We start from the raw sequence: 23,003 nt of genomic DNA on the forward strand, positions 1-23,003 counted from the left end.
GTGCATGACAGTTCTGAAAGATACGTAAACAATACTTCCCTTTGACAGACGAGGAAACTAAAGCTGATGTCGTGGCTTACAGTTGCCCACTAGGCCGTCAGGGTCCAATTTCCTCTCAAGAGCCCTTTCAGATGATGCTGGCCGTCCATGTCCACAGACATAAACCAAGATGTCTGTGTAGATCGCCACATGCATATTTTTATTGATTGATTTAAAGGCAGCTTACACCATTCTCTTCTCCATTTTATCATCACACCAACCCTATGAAGTAGGCTAGCCTGAGAGACTATAAGTGGCCAGCCAAGGTCACCCAATTAGCTTCCATGTCAGTGTGGGGATATCAACCTGGGTCTCCCAGATATTTTTCAAACACTCTCAAACACTACACCAGACTTCCTGCCTGCACCACATTCTCTCTCTTTTCATGTGTGTTTTGGGCATCCGTGTCCAATGAGCATTAATACAAACAAGTATGTGCGTGATCTTTACATGCAAGGATTTTATTAATCTAACAGGAGGTTGTAACCTCAGAATTTACTATTTTTCAAATAATCTCTTCCAATGTCCTGATTGGCTCATTTGGTGACTTCCTGCTCCTTTGAGCACACTTCCTCCCTGCTCGCCTCCAGAACCAGAACCAACAGACTGAATGAACAGTTAGTTGGGACTCTCTCTCTCTTCACCTCTTTCTATACAAAGTGGTTTCTTTTCTAAATAAAAGATCATTTCCCCTGGAGAAAGCAGCTGCTTTGGAGAGTGGACTTCTTAGCAGTATACTCCACTGAGGCCTCTCCCCAACCCCAAATCTCACCCACTCCTGGCTCCACCCCTAAAGCAGCCTGGTGCTTCCCCCTCTTGCATATTGAAACACTGCCAACAATTCTTAGGTGCCAGGCTTGGGGTATACTTGACTGGAAGAGTGGTCCTTGCCCAGGCTGTGCCCCCTTGCCATGATCTAGTCTATCATGTCAGAAATCAAGTAGAAAATTTTCTTTCATGACCTGTGAGGTCTGTGGGTTGGGGCAGAGGGCCAACAGGAATGTTATGAATTTGTTCCAGGCCCAGATCCATGAAGACGGGAGTCTGTTTAGCCTTCGGTGCCATATGGACAAGTTTTCCAGTGGTAGTTTTTCTGTGGGGTCTCTTTATCTTCTCAGTGGAAAACACTGTAGCCTCTTGATGCCCCAGCCAGAGGAACTGGGGTCAGGCTTTCTTTGCTGATTGCTGATTTCCTCATTGCCTGTCTGCCCTTCCTTCCGCTGCCCCAGCAGCCAGAACTCCTGGAGGGTGAGAATGTTAAAAGCCCAAGGGGGCCAGGAGCTGGCGCTGTCCCCATCCTCCTGCCGCTCCATGCCAGAGCTTAACAAAGATGTTAACAAGGCGGTGTTCCCCGTGCTGCTGTCACCCCTTCTAGCGCTGTTTGTTTGTGTGTTTGTGAGCTGCCAACTTGCATGTCCATGTGGGCATGGAGGGAACGCTGCCCAGGTAAATGGATGGGAAATGTCTGGGTGTGCCAAGTGCTCAGAGGACTGCCACACCAAGGGCTGTAGGGAGAGCATGAAGAGGGGGCAAATTGTAGATCATCCTCTTGGAACAGCTGCATGGTGTAGTGAAGTAGCTAAAGTTTGAGCTATGAATTGGGAAGTCCCTTTTCTGGCCTTGCCTCTGCTGCTACAGATTCAGCTTGGTGGGCCTCAGTCAGGCAATACTTTCTCCTTCTCAGGCTCGGCGCTTCTCTTACATCTGCAGTAGGGAGCTGGTGAGGGGGAGGAGGACAAGGGGGCTAGAACCCCCCTTCCCATCCTAATGGGAGGCCTGAGAAGGATCCCTGCAACCAAGGTACCAGTGGCGGAAGGCGCCACTCTTAAAGACAAGCAGATCAGGCACAGCAAAAGTTTTATTCCGGGTATAAGTTGTCATGCGTAGGGCCACTTCTTCACCTGAAAGATTATACCCAGAATGAAAGTTTGTTGGTCTTAAAGGTGCTCCTGGACTCACACTTTGTTCTGCCTCTTCAGACCAATACTCAGCTGCCCACCTGCATCTCAGATTCTAAAGGTGAACTCTAAAAAGGTAGGTAATGTTATTGATGCAAAGTTGCAGTTGTGTATACACATGCACATACCTATAACTGTCCCCATTGTGGTTGTTTCTAGTCTTACAGTCAGGTCTGCTGTCATAGAAAGGAACCAGGCAAATGCAGGGAGGAGGAGACTCTACCAACAGCTTCTCTTAGCGATGGTTAAAATGAACCTCCATGTTCAGAGGCAATTGAAAGAAAAGGGTTGTTGTTTTTGAGTTCTAGTATTGGTGTTCCTGGACACAGGCAACTAGCTAAACAGGCTGCTGGACTAAGTGGTGTAGTGGTTAAGGGTGCCAGACTAGTATCGGGAAGATGCAGGTTCGAATCCTCACTTGTGCTGTGGGATCTTGGGCCAGTCACATGCTCTCAGCCTAACCTATCTCACAGGGCTGTTGTGAGGATAACTAAGAAGAGACAAGAATGAATTAAACTGCTTTGGCTCAGCTTTGGGGAGAAAAGTGGGATATAAATGAATAACCTTTGGTCTGATTGAGTAAATGGTCTCCTGCCCTTCTTTTCTTACCTCACCTTTAAAATCCAGTAACATAGTAGCTGGATGGACTTGGTTTCAAAGGTTAATATCAAAATCTGGTTTGGATTACCTAAAAATTACTTACAACACTATTAAAATTCTGAACTCTTTTTGTTTTGTTTTGTTGTGGCTGTAAATTAATTTAAAATGTCAGGGACTTCCCCCCCCCTTCCGTCCGTCCCCCCCCACCTTCTTTGAGAAAATCCAATAAGAAGTTGAGCCAGCGGAGCAATCTGCAAACTGCCTGGCACGGAGGAAAGTGTGTCTTTTCAATTGGTGAGAGAAAAAAAATATGGGTCTTAACTGGAACCATATGGCAGCACACTTGAGAGAAATCTGCTGAAAAGGAAAGGAGGGGGGAGGGGAGGCGGCATGCCAGGCGGAGGCAACAGGCAAGGCTGGCCGCATGTGGTTTGGGGAGGGAGGGGGGTCCGGAGGAAAGGGCCATGCTGGGAGGAGGGCAGCAGGTGCTTATCTGAGCATGTGGAAAGGAAGGAAGGGCCTGGGCAGGCACAGGCGTCCCAAGAGCTGAAGGTGAGGCAAGGGAGCCAAGCATGCGCTTTGGAATGCTCCTGTCCCCAAATTGCCAGGGGTTTCCCATCTAGGTCTGGTATGGGGGGCTTTTGGCCCTGTTTTTGGCTTTTGCACTAAGTTTCATGCTTGACTAGTGCTGCCCTTGAGAGTGGGCTGATGCGCAACCGTCTGGCTTCCGACTTCAAGTCTATGGACTCTCGGTTTTTTTGGCCCTGGTGGACTTAAGACGAGAGGGGAAAGGAGCAAAGCTGCTCTATTCACACTCCCCACCTTTGACTCACATCTCTCTAGTGTTCCCTCCCTCAGTGTGAGAAAAGGCGCAGCTTCCCTTCTCTGTCTTTTACTTGCTGACATGTGTTCCCCATTAGACCTTAATTTCAGAAGATTTACAACACATTAAGTAATTTGTAGGTTATTTCAACTTTAATCTGCTGAAGTTGAGGGGAAAAAATCAAGATTAAATTCAAAACACACAGTTCTTCAAAGAGCTGGGAAAGGGAGTTTCTTTCTGGGCCTCACCAACCCCCGCCTTCTCATCTGCCAGGGGACTTGCCACGCGGAGGCAGTGGGGTGCAGGCCCTCAGGTGCAACAGGCAATAAACCACCCTCAGCCCCCCTTTTTAGCCAAAAGGTGGCACATTTAGGAGATTCCCATGACGAATGAAGTCCCAGCTATTTATGATCGCTTAGTTTGTATTCCGAAGTGTTGCTCTGTTGTGTAACACCCAAATGGTGTGGCAGGCACAGACTGCAGAGCTGTAAGAAATGCATTCATTCCAAGCTTCCAGGAGCCCAATATGCCCACCCAGAAGAGGCTGCCCACTGCCCATCTGCCTGATTTGTTTCTCAACTGTTGCCTCCAGCCACATGTTTGCAGATGGGGGCAGGATGTTGGGAGAGGCTGTTTGTTGTGTGTCTTCTTGAGTCCCTGTTCCAGCCTGCCTCCTTCCAGTCAAAAGACCAGCCCAGTATTGTGACATGCAGGAAACAAAGATGGGTGAGGGACTTCAGTTGGTTGGGGCTTACTCGCTATGTACTTAAAGCAAGCCTGTTCGATCTGAAATGCTCCTCATCTTCTTCATCTTGGTCATTTGATGCCAACCTGGAGATGAAAGGTTCACCATTCTTCCAGAGGAAGTATATTGGTCCAGATCCTGTGGGGTGTCAGCTGAAATCAGTGGCTGATGCCCACATGGTACAAAAACTACGTGATGGCAGCTTTGTCATTGCATGAGATATAAACATGGGGGGGGGGATTGGAAGTTGTTTGTAGGTAGCTGGGGCTTGAGATTCCTTAGGCTTTTAGGTCTGGGCAAACTAGTTGTTTGCAAATGCCCCCACCCCCTGGGCAGTAGGGCCTAGGGACGCCTCCAATGCCTTGTGCAAAAGGCACTGAAAAGAGGAAGGCGGCAATAATATACATATATGTTGCTGGCCCTTGGCTTGGTTATCTCAAGGTAGAGGTCAGCAGGGAGGGCTGGAAGATGAAGTGCTCCACCCGGCGGGTTTGGCAGATGCCGCAGCCAGGCATGCGGGCTCATCCGAGCGTGCCAGGCAGGTAGTGTGTTGCCCTGTTTCTCCTTGGTTGTCTGCTAATCTCCGAGTCCTGGATCACGGCTTCCTGCGAGCCAGGGATGGAGGAGACCCTATGAAAATGATGATATGTGACAATCAGTCACAGCAATTAGTGTTTTGGTTAACAGGCCTTTTTTGTTTTCTCTCACCCAGACAGAATGTCACAAATAAATCCTCGCCTGCATTTGCATATTAATTGGATCGGAGACGTCAAGCATCTTTCATTAAAGAAAATGATCTGCATATTTGGAGACATAAAATAGTTATTTTGATGGGGGTTTTTTCCATAAGATCAGGGGGTGGGGGAGGAAGGTGATGGGAGCAGTGGAAATTGAGGTAGAGTGAAGGCAGAGAAAGCAGCTTGGCAGCTTTAACCCCATGTGGTCTGGCTCAAGCCCGCCACTGGGTGAGAACACAACAAAATAAATAAATAAATGGGACCGTTGACCGTGGAGTTGGGGTGGGGGGAGGGACGCCGTTTGGTTTCTTTGCAAAATTCATACATGGAAATGGTTGTCTTCCATTCCTACGAGTGAATAACTCATAAGGACACATAACTAGAACGAACCTGGCCACAGTGGCTGCGAGGTTCCTATATAGCCGAAGGCACAGCTGGGGGGACTCACAGGGACACGGAATTTTGGAAAGGGGGTCTGTGTTGCCTTTAGTTTGCATGGAACCCAGAAGTTCATATCAGCATAAGAAATATCTTTTCCTTTAGGTCATGGATAGTCATTAGTACCAAGGCAGCAACAACTTGCAGCTCCTCTGGACCTGACAAGGCAGAGACCACCCTGCTGTGTACACCCCACACTGTAGCAACACAATGGAAATTTGATTTCCACTTTGGGCCTACCAAATGACAAATAATAGCAAAATGGTCTGTGTCCAAAGCCAGCTGGTGCCAACTCGGCATTCCATCCTGTAGCCACCGGGAGAGATTCTTCTCTTCAGGGCCCTTTTATGCCCAGAGTGTCTCATGCCAACTCCAGCTGGAAAACTGGCAAAAATCATCCACAGCATACACAAGATTATGGAGGTGTTCCTTACTATATGTTTTCTGTTGGCAACCTCTTCTGGGCGGCCCACTGGTATCCAAGATACATTATCACACACACTCGAAATAACCCAGAAAGCTGCCAACCCCATATTAGGGAATGAATCCCCGTCGCCAGGCAAAGGGAAGGCAAAATTTATTGACAGGCCGGTGCTACTGCCAGCCGCTTGTGGGGGGGGGGGTCTCCTTCCTCCCGCTTTTAATATCGGCAGTACAGAAACATCTCTGGAATGGGAGAGACTCTGCATTCTGAAATGTTCAGGGTACCCAGGCATCAGCATCAGGAGTTGATATGGGAATTCATGTTCTCCTTTGACAAAGGAGGGTCCTTTTGGGAGGGCTGTGTCAGGGAGTTCTCAGTCACAACTGGGACCCAATTTATTTCCCCCCCCCTTTTCATAGGTTCAAGGGGACTTGCAGCATTGTATTGTCAGTCTTTCCCCCTCCCGCTTTCTGAACTTGTATGCATATTCTGTCGAAAACATAGAAATCTCATCTCTCACCACTAAATATGAAACTAGCCTGGCAAGAAAGAGCTTCCCTGTCTGTGTACGGCAGGAGTCCACAAACCTCTTGAACTTGTGGTCATCCTATGAATTCTGACAGCATAGCGGGGACAGCCACAAAAGGGCTGCCACAGGAAGCAGAGCCAGCCACAACATGGATCCGGCAGCATACCTTCAGTTACGCAGGTGGCCGCTGCTGCGAAAGCAACGTTTTCCAAAATTTGCACAGCCAATCAAGTCTCCAGTGACCGATGAGGAGCCTTGCTGGGCAAAAGATGTGCTTGGCCCTGCCCACTGTCTAAAAACACTTGATGGGCACCAGAAAGAAGTCCCTTTGAGTGCCAGGGCACTTAGCGTGCTGTTTGAAGGCACTGCACACGGTCTGCTGGGACAACATGATCATATCTAGTGCACGAGCGAAAGACACCTGGCCACTTTGCCCAAGTTAAAGTGTAGTTTCAAGGATACCCTGAGCCTGCACAAATCCATGTGGGCAAAGTTGCTTGTCTCACCGGCCTCTCTTCTAAATCTCGCCTGGGTTCAGTTCTTCGGTTTCACTGAGGGCCAATGGAGGTGGCCTCTTGCCACACGCCGCCACACATGGAAACTCTTCCTGGCCTTGCTAGCCTCATCTTTAAATGAGACCGTAGTGGCCCGACATGAGGGCTGTTGTTCAATGGGAGATGTCTAGGAAGCTCAGAACAGGTGGGAAAGGTGGGCAGGGCAATGTTGCAAACTCCCTTGAGCCTATGGCATAAAGTGGGGAGGCAACTGATTAAACAAGGAGAAGACCTGATGGGATAAGGGGAAGGGGGACAACTGGGTGCCAGCCATGACTGAGACGCTCTTGAAACCGGCAGGCTCAGAGGTGTCCGAACATGTCTGTCATTTTGGCAGCAGGGATGAAATAGCCTCCAAAGCCGTACAGGACAGCCAGGCATCTGTCCAGTCTTGGCTGGAAAACCTTTTGGCAGCTAGCACTGCTGGCAGCCTGAACTTGGGAGAAGGGCTACTTCCTCCTTGGTTGGATCTGAACACCCACCCCCATGTCACCATTCGCTAGAATGCCGAGCCAGTGGGAAGATCTGGTGATTTGTGGCCTGCCTGGGTTGAGATGGACAGGAGTAAAAACGGGCTCTCGTGAGTGAGCACTCTTCACTTAGCAGCCAGCTGGCGCTATCAATCATGCACCGGCACCATCAGGAAATGATTCCCAATCAATTATAATTGCTCTTTACCTATTTCCTGTGTAAATCACTTAAGGTCCCCCCCCCTTTTTTTTTAATGGCAAATGCAAAAGGAAATGAGGGACTGGAGACATCTTTCCCTCCACTTCCTCTGCCATAGATTCACAAGACCAGAAGGGGCTCCCAAAGCTCACTGGATCCACCCCTCCTACCAAGGCAGGCGTCTCCATGCAGCCACGCTTCCCTAATTAGCCAAGACGGCAGGCCCTCCGTGAGTAGAGCAGAGGCCCGGATGAGCCGAATCTTACACCGTCAGCTCCATGCTCAATAAAGGTCAAGGCCAAACCCCACCTAAGGTTTCTCCCCAGCCTGGTCTTTGGGCTGGGGGGTGAGGTAGGGAATGAAGGCGTTTTCGGAGAAACTCCCCCTGTCCCTGTCCAGCCTGTGACTTGGATGTCATCTGATTGGATAGAGAGCAGCCGGAAGAGCAAGGGGTGGTGATGCCTTCCTAGGTGGAAGATGCGTGTAAGTTGCCGAGGGAGCTGTCGGCACTTGTGCTGCTCCAGAAGAAGAGCTCGATTTGAGTCCAGTTGCACCTTAGAGGCCAACAGGATTTCCAGGGCATGAGTTTTCAAGAGCCAAAACTCCCACCCTGCATTGTTAGAATCCTTAAGCTCTCAAGTTCTCTTCAGAGAAGCATTTCAGACTTCTCGTTCCAACGTGTGACTTACAGCGTACGCTCAAAACCTGATGAATGTCGACATCAGGTTTCTGGGAGAACCAAACTGAATTTCAGAAATGAAGATGTGTCTCCCCCCCCCCCCCAGTTTATAGGCACTGCATCTGTGATGAACATTAATAATCATATTTAGGTTAAAATCCATTGAGACAAGAAAGGAGAAGCAGTTCATTAGAAAGATTTTGGGATCCTGTTAATGCTCGGTGGCCTGCAAGCTGTGCCTGCCTGCCTGGTCGTTTTAATGAGTCCGTTGTCACCCACCAGGGGAGGCTGGTGCTGGAAGGGCGAGCTGCACAGGCGTGTGTTCTGCCAAGCCGGTGGGTTACGAGCAGGCAGGCTGCTCCGATGCCAGCCATCCATCTCGGCGGTTATTTTATGGAGTCCTCGGACGTCCGGAGTTCTGCGGTGTTTTGTTAAGCGCCGTAACGCAGAGTTTATTTAATGTGGGTTTAACTGCCTCGCGCTTTTATAAATCAAAATAATTAAAAATAATAAATTTGAAGGTTAAACAACAGCTTGTGCTGTGGCAGGGAAGGAGGGAAGGGCTGATGGAGAGCGGAAAGCCGCTCACAAGGATCCCACTTCATGAGCAGGAAAGATTTTTGAGGGGGGGGGGTTGATGTGTGTGTCTGTGTGGTGGTTTCCTTTCACACACACCTCCCCCCCCCCCCCCGCAGTCATTAGCATCAGGCTTTTCGAGAAGGTGTTGAAGACTGCACCGAAGAGCCAAGAAAAGTCTGTTGAACCTGGAGGAGGAAGAGGTTGAGGAAATCTAAATCATTTTCCAGAACCCTCACATTCTTTTTCCAGAAAGAATCCCCATCTTCCAGGCTCCCATGGACAGGTCTTACATTTGCGTATGTTGACATTCACCTTTGAACTCTGGCCACCCCAGACCAATTCCGGCGCACTTCCAAAACTGCTTATATATTTCTTCAGTCTTCAGAGGGGGCAGCTCCTTGGACTGGTTTTGCTTTGTGCTCTAGCTTGAGCCCAGGGCTGTCCTGTCCAAATAAGAGAAAGTCCACAGGGTGTTGTTTGCCTGCCTGGTTAGGTAGTAGTTGCAATTCAGTGTGGGACAAGCATGCATTGCAACCTGCCTTTTCTTCATGTACTCTCCGCCTAACCCACTTTGCAGGACAACAAAACAGAATCAGAGTCCAGTGGCACCTTTAAGACCAACACATCTTCAGATCAACATGGCTACCCACTTGACTCTACTTTGCAGGGTTATTGTGAAGATAAAATAGAGAGTGATGTGAGCCACTTTGGGTCCCCACTGGAGAGAAGGGCGGGGTGTAAATAAGGTAAATAAAAATAAGTAAGTCAAAAGGCTGGAGGTATACTTCTTAAAATGTCAGTCAAAATTTTCGAGTGGGTTGGGACAACCCTGAGCAGGCTTGGCCCTGCAGGGACCGGGTTCTGTGGCTGAGACCCGGCTACCCACAGGGTCCCTTTCCCTGATGAGTGACTCATGGCCCTCTCTCTCTGCCCGTCTCCCTAGAGCAAGAGAGGCAGCATTGGGGTTGGCTGCACCAAGGGAGGCTGCCCGGGCTCCCTTCACAAGGCAGGCTCCTTTCCCTTTGGCCGGTGGCCTGCCTGGGTGGCAGTAGGACCCAGGCAGAGTGTGTGCGGGTGCCCCCACCCCCTCCTTAAATGTTCTTTTTGTGTCAGCTTGATAAGGAATTTGATGGCTTTATCAGAAATACCAGGGCCTTATTTAGCAGGGTGAGGCAAGTGCCACTTGGCTCCAACACAATCTGTTGATAAATGGCAAAAGCGCGCAGGAGGGGGGGCAGGGGGGAGCGGTAAAGGCAGGCCGGAAAGTCTCAACTTTTCCCAGATTGCACTTGTACTTTGGGACAGCTGATAACACGGATTTGCTCTCTCTTCAGCTTTCCCTATTTTTATGCGCTCAGGGAAAATGCCTTAAAAGGTGGGTGCATGAAAAGGAGAATTCCCCCCCCCCGCCCAGTTTTTCAGCTCATTGCTTCCTCTGCACAAAGCCAGCAGCTGTAACACCTAAATGTAACTTCGGTATTGAGAGGCAGCGTACCTTCAAATATCAGAAGCTGGAGGGAAAGAACATGCCCAAGTTGTAGGCCTTCTAGGCTCATCCACCTGGTTTCTGTTGGAAACAAAATCCTAGTTCAGATGGACTTTGGGCTGTTCCAGCCAGGCAGATTCTGCTTCACTCTGCTCCTTTGCCTCGCACTATTTAAAGGAAGTGGCGTTGGGTCACATTGTGCTCCTTCCTACCAGGCTGGCACAGCCCTGAGAGAGTGGGGAGTGTCCCAGAGCCAAGACAGGGTAGGGCCAAATTAAAGAGACACAAGGGGAGCAGGTGTGGGCAATCTTCCAGAAAACCAAGGGGGTCATTATGACCAGGGGCAAGGTGGGTCAACACTGGAATTTCCCACAGCCCTTGTTTTGTTGCAGCCACGAGGGCCCCAAACTTGCTGCTTTCACATTAAACAGAAGCTGACAACTCAGATCTTGACACAGCATTTGGGGTTTGTGTTTGACGTTGTGTTTCAGTGGATAAATGGGAGAGTGAGCGAGCCTTGGGCCTGTTAAGCATCTTGTGATGAAGCCTGCTCACAGGAATCAGTCCCAGGCGTGGTTAGTCCATTCAGGAGCTTGGAAACCCCAGACGAGCTAATAATAAATCCACAGGATGTGTTTTCTCTAGAGAAGGACTCGATCTGGCTGCTGGAGGAGCAGGGGTGGCCCTGATGCAAGAAGCATGTGGGAGCCAGAGAGACAGCCAGAGTAATGGAGATGACAGGGTCAGGCTGGGCCTTTGTCCCTGCAGCCTGATTAGAGCTCGCCCGCCCAATTCCTTATACTTTGGGGGCGTTGTGGGCCAAAACGGGAACTTCCTTAATTCTGCTGGAGCACAGGAGAGATTGGAGTTGACACCCCGGGAACTTCTTCCTTCTCAAGCAAAAATCCCTGTCCCTGGTAGGAAAGAAGAAATATTTTGAATAAGGGCTCGCCAAAATGCATTTTAAGATCCAGAGCGGTCAGTCTTTTCAACACTGCCAGGACTAGAAGGGTATTCTGGGCACCTGCAGGCAAACGACAAGAGCAGCAGACCAGGGCTAGCTAGGAATTCAGCCAACTGCAGAAAACAGGGACTAGCAGCAAGGTGAGAGCCAGAAGGGTGTAGCGGTCAAAGTGTTGGATTGCTAGGATCCTGCAAATCCAGGGTTGAATTCCCACTCTGCCAGGGAAGCTGGCTGGGTTACCAGGGGCCAGTCACTCTTGTAGTCTAACCTACCTCATAGGGTTGTTGTGAGGATACAGTGGAGTGGAGGAGACCTATGTAAGTCACTTTGGGTCCCCACTGGGGAGAAAGGCAGGGTGTAAATGAAGCAACAACCTTGTAAGATAGGCTTAAGGTGAAAGAGAGTAACTTAGTCCAAAGATCCCTCAGGTTGCTTCATGGCTGAGTCTGGATCTGGAGGTGATCCTTCCTGGGCCTAGTTTGACAGTCTAACTACTGCTGCCTACTACCCTAAATTCCTTGGAGGAAGGGGGGGGGAACTACAACTCATCACATTTTGACAGAATATGAAAATCTTACATCCCCAAAACAACATCCTTGATTGCCCTTGGATTTTGGGATGCTAGCTACGAACAAGTTGATTGATTTTAAGGAACCTATTTGTTTTTATTAGGAAAACCTTTATGTTTTGCCTTTCCTTTTGGTTCAAGGCAGCTCACGATAATAGTTAAAACATTCCCATGATAAAGATAAAAAGGAAGCCTCGTATTCACCTTCCTATAATCAGCAAGCTGTTGCCAAGTTCAGTTTTGAGATTTCTTCCCCCCTCTTTTTTGTTTTTGGGTGTGAACACCTATCTGGAGCGTGCAATCTCAGTTTCTAGGAATTGTCTAGTTTTAGCAAGTAAGTAACTGAAGAGTGACATCTTGGTCATAGTGTCTATGTCACCCTGAACTGGCCCACTGACCATTCTAGTTGCTGACCAGTGGTCTCATTTCAGTGGCCATGGCGCATAGAGCAGCTAAGGCCATCTTCGTCTGTGATCCTTTGTCTGAGAAGACATACTCTTTGGTGTCTCTTGTGGTTTTACATATCTGGGACTTAAGTTAGAACAATCTTGCTGAGCTGAACTCACATTCACCTGTCAAGCTACAGGTTGTACATCAAAGATCTGGCACATGTCTTTTTTTCTGGCAAAGGGCTTGGGAAGGGAGAGGAAGAAGATGGACTATGAAATTTATGGAAAAATAGAAAAAATAACAAAATCCAAGGCAGGGGGGTCTCTGCAAGGCGGGGGGGGGGGGGGGGCAGCATGCATGATTGTCGTCTTGATGAATTCCCCCTGGATGTAATGAGCTGGTTTTCTGCTGTTAATATTGCATCTGCTGATGAAGGCTTCGTTAGGATAATGGAACGGAGCTAAAATATAAATGACTTGCTGTCAAGAAACAGCTTTTGCTCGTGTTCTCCTGACAGTTCCTGGGCCGTGGTGGCAGTGGCTGGGAGGGGGGGGCTGTTTCATGTGTACGTTCAGTGCATGCATGCATTTTACTTGCCCTTGTTACAAGGGGTGTCACCTGCATGGGCCTCTAGCCAGCATCAGTCAGAAGCCTGAGAGGGTCAGATACTGGGCTAGGGGGCATGGGGGGGGCATTGTCCAGGCAATTGGCAGATTTGGCTACTATACAAAAGAAAGAATCTGATTTTGAGCGCTATGTGTAAAATTATTATTTAGATTAGATACAAAACAGATACTTTTTTTTCCTTGGCTAGTGGAGGGGGGGGCACTTCTTCAAAAACTCCCTTGTCAGGGGCAACCAGGTAAATGTCTGTTTGTTTCTAAAGCATGTATACTGCTGCTGTAAAGCTGTACAAGTCTGGGCATCATTGGGAACTCAGTGAAGAAGGGCCCACCTGGGCAGCTTCAGCCTTTTGACTTTGGCTTTTGACTTCTGCCTCCTGCCTAGTTGCAGAGTGCTTGACTGATAGTTCCAATAAGAAGTCATAAAATAAATGCAATGGACTCAAAAACGCCAAAAAATAAGGCTTTTTAATAAATTGACAACAAGGGAGCAATATAAACCAACTCAGGAGCTAAAATAATTGTCCTGCCCCTCTGAACTTCATGGAGAGATTTGTTAAATATTCCTGGGGGAGATTGTTTTGTAGGCTGGGCGCCAGCTCCAAGAAGGCCCTGCTCCAGGCATCTGGCAGTCATGTGTGAAGCTGCTTTAAACTATATCGGTCCATTGTGCTCAGTATTGTCTGAGGAGCAGTGGCTGCCCAGGATCTCCAGCAGAGGCCTTCCATATCATCTCCTGATCCTTTTAGCTGGAGATGTCTGGGACTGAGCCTGCATGCCATGCAGGAGCTCTTCAAAGAGCAAGGCCAGGGACAGAGAGGGCCGAAAAGGCCGGAAGTTGCTAACCTCCCCCTGGCTTAACAAATGCATTCTACTACTCTTCACCAAGCTCCTCTGCTGCAACTAACAAATAAAATGGAATAAAATAATAAGTGACATTGTAATGTGTGTGTGTACACACTCACATATTACATCTGATTGCTGGCTTACATCACTGTGTTGTGGTAGGGGGAAGAGCTGATTCATGGGTTAGTAATGCTGCGAACAAGCTCTTTCCCTCAAAGTGCGACGCATGGAGACGTCATCTCTAACCAACACATCTGAAGAGCATTTAAAGCCGGGGTTGGGGTGGGGTTGGAAATTATTTTTTATGAGGCTATAATTTTTATTTTTATTTTTTGCTCGATGGGCAGCAATAACAGCTAAACAATTGGGGTGGAGAGATGAAGGGCTTGCTTGAAGCCATCAAGTGAGTTGTTGGCAGACTTGAACCAGGGAATTTCCCAGTTGTGGTTGGACCAGGCTCATTCTGCAGAAGGACTTGGGGGTTAAAACCACACAATGAAATATTCTGCTTTTCTAAGTTGTGCTGGTTTCAGTGGCAGTTAAAAGCTCTGGATTGGAACTAGGGTTGCCAGGTCCAGGTTGGGAAGCTCTTGGAGATCGGGGATGGAGCCTGAGAAGGACGAGGAACTCAGTAGAGTGCAATCCCTCCAAAGCATCCACTTTATCCAGGGAAACTGGTCTTTGGAGTCTGGAGATGAGCTGTCATTGCAGGGGATCTCCAGATCCTACCTGGAGGCTGGCATCCCTAGTTGGACCGAGGAATTGATGGAAGGAAGGAAGGAAGGAAGGAAGGAAGGAAGGAAGGAAGGAAGGAAGGAAGGAAGGAAGGAAGGAAGGAAGGAAGGAAGGAAGGAAGGAAGGAAGGAAGCTCCCTCTCAGCTCATAGGAAACTTCTCATACTGGACTTAGAATCACCTTCTGTCAAGGAGCTCTGTGGGGGACACAGCAAGAAAGAGCAGGTTGGGTTGTGGTGAGGCCACAGTCTGTCTGACTCAGGATGTGGCTGCACAGTAGTCCCTGTCAACGGATACTGCTGGGGGGGGGGGTTTGAACTTGAGAACACGGAGGGGGCGGGTCATATTAAGGCCCGGCTGGGGTGGGGGGTGGGGAGCAGAGCAGATCGTTAGCTGTCTGGCCAGCCAATCATCATAAACCTGCAGGCTGTAATTGAACTGACATCTTTTCCCAGGAGAGCAATGAGCACCACCTTTTTATTCCCGCTGGGTCACTCTGAAGTGTATTTCATTGCGCCATTTGATACCTTCCTGAGTGGGCCAGGATCCGTAATAAAGTTCACTCCATCTGGGAACGAGAGTTAGACGATTCAATTATGGAAACCTGTTTACAAACAATGTACCTTCATATTTTTTTCAAAATTAAAAAGTGTGGAATATCTTTACCGTGTGTAAATGTATTTCTTATTAAAAATCTGCAGAGAATTCTTTTTGCCATACTTTGGTTTGAAAAAGAAACTTTGGTTAGACTGCTAGAGGCCAGCTAGAAGGCTCTCCATTCCAGAGGCCAGCTACCTCTTCCCCCGTAGCCTTCAGGAAACCATTTGGATCCATCCTCCTGCAGGCCAAGGGCAAGATACTCCAGATTCCCTCCCCATAGGCCCACACGCAGGGATTTTGAGGCTCCGAAAACTTAAACCCGCCAGGTAATGATCTGACTGTGACAACAGAGTTATATTAATCTCCTCCATCCCCAGATCAAATTATTTCCACCCTTCACGGAAACCAAATTGAGGGTATGACCAACTGCATAAGCAGGACCAAGATATCTCCAGACAGCCTCTTTTCCTCCCACCCTTTTTGTGCTTAGGCTGGTTAATCTTTATGCACGAAGGTACAACGAGACTGAGACCAGAGAAAAGACTCCCTCTTGTATTTTATTTTAATATATATCCCCCCTTCCCAGTGGGCTCCACACGGCCTGCTCCAGGGAAGGTCAACACTTTGCAGAGGTGGTTTTGTTTCCTCCGCCGCCCAACTGTTCCCGCCATTCCCACAAAACCTCCGTGCTCCTCCTTGGTCCTGTCTTAGAGCTTGCAAGCCTTTTCGCCCGGAACCCAGTCACCTGGAGTGTGTGGAGAATGTCTAGCCCCCACCCCCCTGGGTTCCCCGCTACTTCATTATCTTAATCACTGTGGTGGTAAAGTTTCTGACCTTTCTTTTAGGCAAGTTATGCTGTTTAACCACAACTGACACTCGTCCCCTGGAGCTATTACCAAGGAAACCCACCGCTTAGGCTTCTGCCGGTCCTCCCCCTCTGGCTTCCCATGTGCCTTTCTGTTTTATGGGATTTTCCCCCTTTCCTCCTTTTTTTTTTGTTTTTGTTTTTGTTCTTTAACATGGTTTTCCTAAAAAGTTTTTTAATCAATCAAATTCCAGGCAGAAAATAGGCTCGGTCACGCTTGGTCTTTGGGTCGTGTGACACTCCCTCGGGGTCCTGACAGCTCTTTAAAAGGGGGACTCAGGACTCAGGGGCCAAACAGAATGTTTCTCCAGGAACGGGACGGTTTCCATGACGCTTTCTTGGCCCCCCCACTGTCCATGGGGCTGACACAGACCTGAAACTTTTGAAGGGAAAAAAATGAAGGAGAGCGAAGCATGCGTGTGCTCAAAACAAAAAAAACAAAAGGAAAAGATATGAAGTGGAGATTCTGTGCGTGTGGGGGGGGAGGGGGGCTGAGGAAGTATTGGCTGCATTGACAGCTGCCCAGGCTCCTGTATGGGGTGGGGGGTGTCAGCACATTGGGAAGCAGTGGGATAGACAGTAATTTAGTCAGCCTTTGAATTCTACATAATCAAGGTTTTTTTTTTTTTAAGACTCAATTTTTCATCCGCTCTCGAGGCATTTACTCAGGAGAGCCGGTCATCTTGTCACGGAGGGAGAGTGCTCCTAGGTCCTGGTATGCATTCCATTCTCTGACCCCTTTAATCTCTCAATCCCGCTCTGTTCCCTTCCAAACTGCCTTTTGGGATCTGTCTTGCCTCTGGCTCTGTTTTGACCCTAAACCACTCCTGGCAGATCAGCTTCCTGTTGGTTTGGGTGGGCTTCAGTTGAGGTTCTTTGCATATCATGGGTTTTCAGGTTGCACAGGGCCACCTAGGGCAAATGGCTTTTCTGTCTTAGGGGCTGTGACCTACAGATGGGGTGTGCCTCATGTCACAGTCCAACCTTCCTTACCTTCTCAGACTTAACTCTTTTCTTACCTGGCCAGGTCTCTTCTATATCCCATGCTGCTCTCCCTATTTTTATTATTAAGGATTAGGTTGGATAAGTTTGCCTGGGCAGCCCAAGAGCAAATTAGTAGGAGCTGGTGCAAAAGGGCCGGATTGTATGGGGAGCGGATAGTTTACGGTTGACTGGAACATAAAAGGACTTCAAGTCAATATCCATCTACTCCTCTGCCATGTCTGTTAACCTGTTTAGATTCAAATGAGTAGCCGTGTTGGTCTGAAGTAGCACAATAAAACCAGAGTCCAGTGGGACCTTTAGGACCAACAAAGATTTATTCAAGGCGTGAGCTTTCCGGTGCAATCTGTTTGATTGTTAACCTGTTTGATTGTCATGTTGGTCTGATGTTCCACTTAGATGCATGTTGTAGCAAAGTTGCCTTTGTTTCTCCCTGTCCCATCAGGACCTCCAGCCAAAGGAATCATTTCCTGGCAAAGAGCTGTGTGGGTTTATTGTTGCTCCCACATGCATTTGTATGCCATCCATTGGCTTTCCAATACTGAATATGCCTTGCGGGCACCTATCAATTGGAGAGGTGGCTTAAAAATGTTTTCAAAATGAAGAAAATTAATGAGTAATTAATGAAAGAAAGGTGTATCCTCTCACTTTTGCCAGACAATATTGCATGTGTCATAGTGGACTAGATAGAACATGAGCAGCATGTTGTGCTTGGACTTCATGGAAAGAAGACATGGGGAACTTTCTGCTTTAAAACATGCACTTCCCTGGCCTCTGGGAAAATGAGTACTTATTCTTTTAGGCAGCAGAAATCTTTATATTGTTCCCACCCCCCTTCCACTTTCTACATACAAATATCATGCTCTGGATTATTATGTGGGTTCACATTGTGTGTGTGTGTGTGTGTGTGTGTGTGTGAGAGAGAGAGAGAGAGAGAGAGAGAGAGAGAGAGAGAGAGAGAGAGAGATGCATGGAGATTATACTCCCAACCCTACAATAATGGGGATGGAAGGTAAAAGTTTGCCATTGTGAACTGAATATGTGTTTGGCTTTTCAGGGAGCACCTGTCCTTCTCCAAAGGGATACGGTTGTGCAGCTTTCTAACTAGTCTGTAAATATTACTTTTCTGCACCCAGAATGGCTAATATGTAGAGGCTGAAATGTTCCCGTTTGCATGATTCTCCTCTCCCTAACAGTAGCTGGGATCCATCAAAGTGGGTGAGATTTATAGGTTTGAGTCCAGTAGCACCAACAATATGGGGACAGGGTGTGTGTGATGAACTTTTGAGAATCAGCTCCATTTGACAGGGACAATTATCAAATAGTCATGTGAATGACAGGCAGTGAGACAGACAGCATCTCCTGTTCTCTTTAGGGTAGCTGACATTGGGTGTCTTTTGCTGGGGTTCCCAGTTTCCTCTGTGTCTTTTGACATCAATGAGAGGATGTTGTTTTAGAGTCTGTTTTTTGAAGATTGTTGATCTTAGCAAGAAAGAGATGCCATCTTTCCAATGTGAATCTTGGACATAGCAGTTTTTCTGAGCATGTTAAGGGGTGAAGTCCAGGGTTCCTCTCTCCTCCCCCCCCCCACTTTGTCTCTGGTGGACTCATACAATATGTCCCCTGAGGGAACATCTTCACTACAGAGATAAACAAGATTTGAGTCCAACGGCACCTTTAAGACCAGCAAAGATTTATTCAAGAAGTAAGCTTTTGTGCACATTCGCATTTCCACTAAAGCTCATGCCTTGAATAACTCTTTGTAGGTCTTACAGGTGCCATTGGACTCAAATTTTGTAGTGCTACTTCATACCAACAGGCTGTCTGCTTGAAACTACAGTCAAATCACTTTTAGGGCTGACTTTAAAATTCAAGGTTTCAGATTTGGGGACACTGTCAAAGTGATCAGCTAATGATCAATTACTTAATGTATTTATTTTTAAACCACACCGGGGTGCTGTGTGTGTGTATGGGGGGGAGGGGTGAATCCAAAAAGTCCTGGATTTATTGCGAATCCTGTAAAATTTTAATTGGTTTTAGACATTCTAGGCAAGTCTTTTATGAGTTTCAGTCAGCGGCCATGACTGGGACATGTCCACACACACTTGTGTATCACTTGATGATTCTTCAGCTGCAGGTTCTCAGATGTGTAATATTTGGATTCATTGGGGCTCAGGACCAACACAAGCTCAGGTACCACATGGGGTTGCCAAGCGCCAAAGTCCTGGGTTTGTGGGGGGGGGGTGGAGCTTTGGAAAGATGGGATTTGGGGAGGGGAGGAAACTCAGCCAAGTATAATGCCTTAGTGCCCCCCCCCCAAAAAAAAACTGCCTTTTCCTCCAGGGAACCTGGTCTCTGTTGCTTGGAGATGAATTGCGATCTGGGCGATCTCCAGGCCATCCATGGAGGTGGTCAACCCTTTCCTGATATCATTCTGCACCAGGTCTCTATTGCTCAGATGCATAATATTCCGTATGTTGCAGCTCAGAATTCACAAAAGCTCTAATGGCGCTAGTTCTGCGGTTACGTTTGAACATGCAAGTACCTTGGAACAGCATTTGCGTGTTTCCCAAAAGCAACATGTAAAACAGCTCTTGTCTGTGTTTCCAAGCAGAAGCAGCCAAACAAAGCAAGTGAAAAAAGTTTTGCAGCCGTCATTCAGGGAAGTTCCTTCCTCTTGCCTCCGCATACGTCTGCTGTTGCTTTAAGAGGAGAATAGTGGGGGAATTGCCCGCCTGTGCCAGCTTTCATTCCGAGCGCTCCCTCCCCCCGCCCCCGCCCCCCTTCGGAAAGTTTCCTGCCCAATTGTTATGTGCGATCCGATCTGAAAGTTACTCTCTAAGCTTCTTGTCACATTTTGACTTAATGAAGTGCAACTGAAGTGGGAATTGGGGTTCATCACGCCAGTCTCTCTGTACTCCCTTGTTGTCAGGAAACAGGGGCGGTTGGGGACCGTAATGCGACGCTGCAAGTCGTTATCATTCCGGTCAGTCTGTTTAACACAAAATTAAACAAAGAACTAATTAGTGCCTCATGAATTAATAAATGCGCAGTTGCTGGGGAGGAAGAAGGGAAAAAAAGGTTGTTGAAGAAAAGATATTGGAAAAAGTCAAATTAGGAGGTGGCGGGACGGGAAGGGGAGAAAGGAAGGCCCAAAGTCCACTTTGTTGGGAAAGTTTTCTCTTTCTCCATTCAAGGTTGTCCAGAGTGAAACATCTGGGGGGAGAGGTGGATGAAGACTTTGGGGTCCAGAGGTGGGCAGCCAGGTATAAATATTTATACCAATGTTGTCAATATTTTGCTGCCAGTTATGGCAGCTTGGAGCTGAGAGGGGTTGGAGGTGTCTCCTTTGGTGGCTGTGGAATCCTGCCTACCACTTCTGTGGTGCATATTCTGTGATTTGGTACTTAGGACAGAAATTCAGCATCCTGAAAACACTTACACGCCAAGTTTCTAGTCCTTAGTGCTTTAATTACGGCACTTAATGTTGTTATAAGCCACCTTGAGAGCAGGATAGGGTAGGGTTTACATTTCTTAAGAACATTAATTAAGACCACAGAAAGACATTTGAATGTATAATAGTGAGCCTTTCTGAGCATCTGTGTGTGGCCAAAATGTCCTGTGTCAGAAGGTGTGGCTTCAGTTGCATATTGCCCCTCCCCACTGCCAATAAAAACAGAATTAATTATGCAAAATAATGAACACAGCTTCAGCTTGGATACTTGACACACATCTCAGAACTTGGTTGCTCTCAGCACAAGATTCTAATTTATCAATCTAAAAGAGTATACAGCACCATGATTATGTTGCCTACATTTCCTTAGATATAAATAGTTTCCCTTCTCCCTTTGGTCTCTCATCAGCTTCATAGAATCAGACACATATGCCAGTTTGGTGCTTGGTGGATCTGGAAACCAAGGAGGGAAGTGGGCTATTTCTCAAGTGGCCATTTCTTCCAGGGGAACCAAATTCCTGTCCCCAGGAGATCCACTGTAATCCCAGGAGATTTCCAGCTACCACGTAGAGGATGGCAACCCTAGGATGAATTTGTGAAATGGGCACCAGGAGGCATACCTAGGGTTGCCAACTCTGGGTCGGGAAATACCTGGGGACTTTGGGAGGTGAGTAGGTGGGATTTGGGGTGGGGTATAATCTCAGGGGAGTATCATGCAAGGAAGTCCATCCTCCAAAGAAGCCATTTTCTCCAGGGGAACTAATCTCTGTTGCCTGGAGATGAGCTGTAATCCCAGGGGATCCCCAGTTCCCACCAGAGGACTGGCATTCCAAGGCCAACTTTCTAGAGTAACGGTGGAGGAATGGCGCATGAAGCATTTTGCAAACGACGTGCTTTAGAAACGAAGGAACGGAAAGCCCTCCTGGTGTGGGGGCCTTATGCTGATCTATGTTTCTGGGGGCCCAGAGCCTGTGTGCAGAAGGTTCCTGCTCTTCTGTAAGAACGCAGGGAGCTTTGGTTGAGAACCAGTCCCTTCCCCAAGGGCACCCACCTCCTCAGCAGTGTGGCCCCATTTATGTCACATGCAAGAAAATATCGCTGGGGTTGTGTTTCCTTCTGTCTTTTAACCTTGTGTGTTTTCTTCAAGACCCTGAGTCTGCCGCAAGAGTACGTTTTTAAATCCCTGATTAACAGTGCCCTAGAAAGGCGCACACGTGCGTGGCGAGTGTGCCCTCCCCCCTCCTCCCCAAGGAATTCTTTTGGGGTGGTTTCAGCCCCCTTTTTGAAGGCATTACCTAAAGGTCCAGGAGGTTGCAAGTGGGAGATGTGGGCTTGGGGGGATCTGTTAGGGAGACGTCCCCCACCCAGGCCTGGCTGTGCCTTGCCCTGCAGAACCAAAGCAGATCTCGGCTTTCGACGTTGGCTCATTGTCAGGCAGAGCTGGGGGAGGAGGAGAGAGTCCATCCTTAAGAGGACATGTCAAGTACAATTAGCGTTATCTGTCTAAATATGTGCTGGGAACACGGAATACAAGCGGAGGCCTGGGTGGCTTTAATGGAGACACATGCAAGGTCAGCCCGCCTCATGCAATCCCCCAATCTGATTTGGGGGATTACACATTCTAAGTAAATTGGCGTTATTCCTCTTGCATCATTGATAAGCTGCGGTCAAAATAATAAAGGGCCAGGGGGGGATTGGAGGGGGCTGCGGAAGCAAATTTTGTTGTTGTTCTTTAAAGTCTAGGGCTGGGCGAGGGAGGCCCAGGCTGGCTGACATGGGAATAAAGCATTTGGCAGCCAGAAGAGAAGAGGGAGAGAAGGCACAGCCACAACCAGGAAAAGAGGGGAGGGGAAAGCAGCTTCACCCACGCCAGCCACAACCAGGAAAAGAGGGGAGGGGAAAGCAGCTTCACCCACGCCAGAATCCATGGTCTTGGTTTCTTTTCGGGTTCAGGCTCAGTCATGGATGAGATGAAGGAACGATAAAGCCCCTCCAATCCCCTCCGTGCCCTTGTCTCCCTACACTGTGTCTGTGGGTCTACTTTTCGTTCTTCATGGGAACCACAACATAGGTGATCATTTGGGTTTAGCCAGGAGATGTGTTGTCCGGTGATCGGGACAGCAGCAAAGTCTAACAACTAGCTCACTTTTACCCCCCCCCCCCCCTGATACACACACACAGGAAAAGTTGTGTGGTGGGTGTTTCTTCTCCCAGCTGAACTGGATCACAGAATCATGGAGTGGAAGGCTACTTCCAGGGTCATGTAGCCCAGCCCCCTGCACAATGCAGAAAGCCCATCTCTACCTGCCCACCCACAGTGACCCCCGTTCCATTTTCTCCCTTAACTACAGGTGCAGAGTTTGAACCTGGAACCTCGAAGCAAAAGAGCTTTCCCGTGAAGCCCACAGTGCAAGCCAGAAAAAATAGTGGTGCTACACATAAAGGCAAAGGCCACACCAAGCTATGTGCTCCACTCTAGATCAGAGGCATTTTGTGCCCCACATGGTAGGGGATGATACAGCCCCCCCACCCCCCACTGACAGCGGGAGAAGAGAGCCCGTTAGCAGCTGCTTTCGTAGCAGCTGTTTCTACCTTCTCCCTCCCCTCCGTTATAAGGAGGGCTCCGTCCGGAAGTCTCACGGTGCATTTTTTCTTATGCTCCGTCACAGTTTTGGAACATATGGCTCTAAATAATTC

At 48.3% G+C, this 23,003-nt stretch overlaps 1 protein-coding gene and 1 long non-coding RNA gene across 3 annotated transcripts in view; one reads left to right on the top strand and one right to left on the bottom strand.

Moving 5' to 3' along the window:
• Positions 1 to 23,003, top strand: part of CASZ1 (castor zinc finger 1) — a 214,626-nt gene that overhangs the window by 78,173 nt on the left and 113,450 nt on the right. The gene's annotated exons all lie outside the window — the stretch shown is intronic.
• On the bottom strand, positions 8,386 to 10,418 carry LOC143824347 (uncharacterized). Its single transcript, XR_013226756.1, has 3 exons — positions 10,270 to 10,418; positions 9,087 to 9,217; positions 8,386 to 8,959 (listed from the first exon to the last, which is right to left on the bottom strand). It is a non-coding gene; the product is annotated as an uncharacterized LOC143824347 (long non-coding RNA).

This window comes from Paroedura picta, chromosome 15 (assembly GCF_049243985.1).
Source record: "Paroedura picta isolate Pp20150507F chromosome 15, Ppicta_v3.0, whole genome shotgun sequence".
Classification (NCBI taxonomy): domain Eukaryota; kingdom Metazoa; phylum Chordata; class Lepidosauria; order Squamata; family Gekkonidae; genus Paroedura; species Paroedura picta.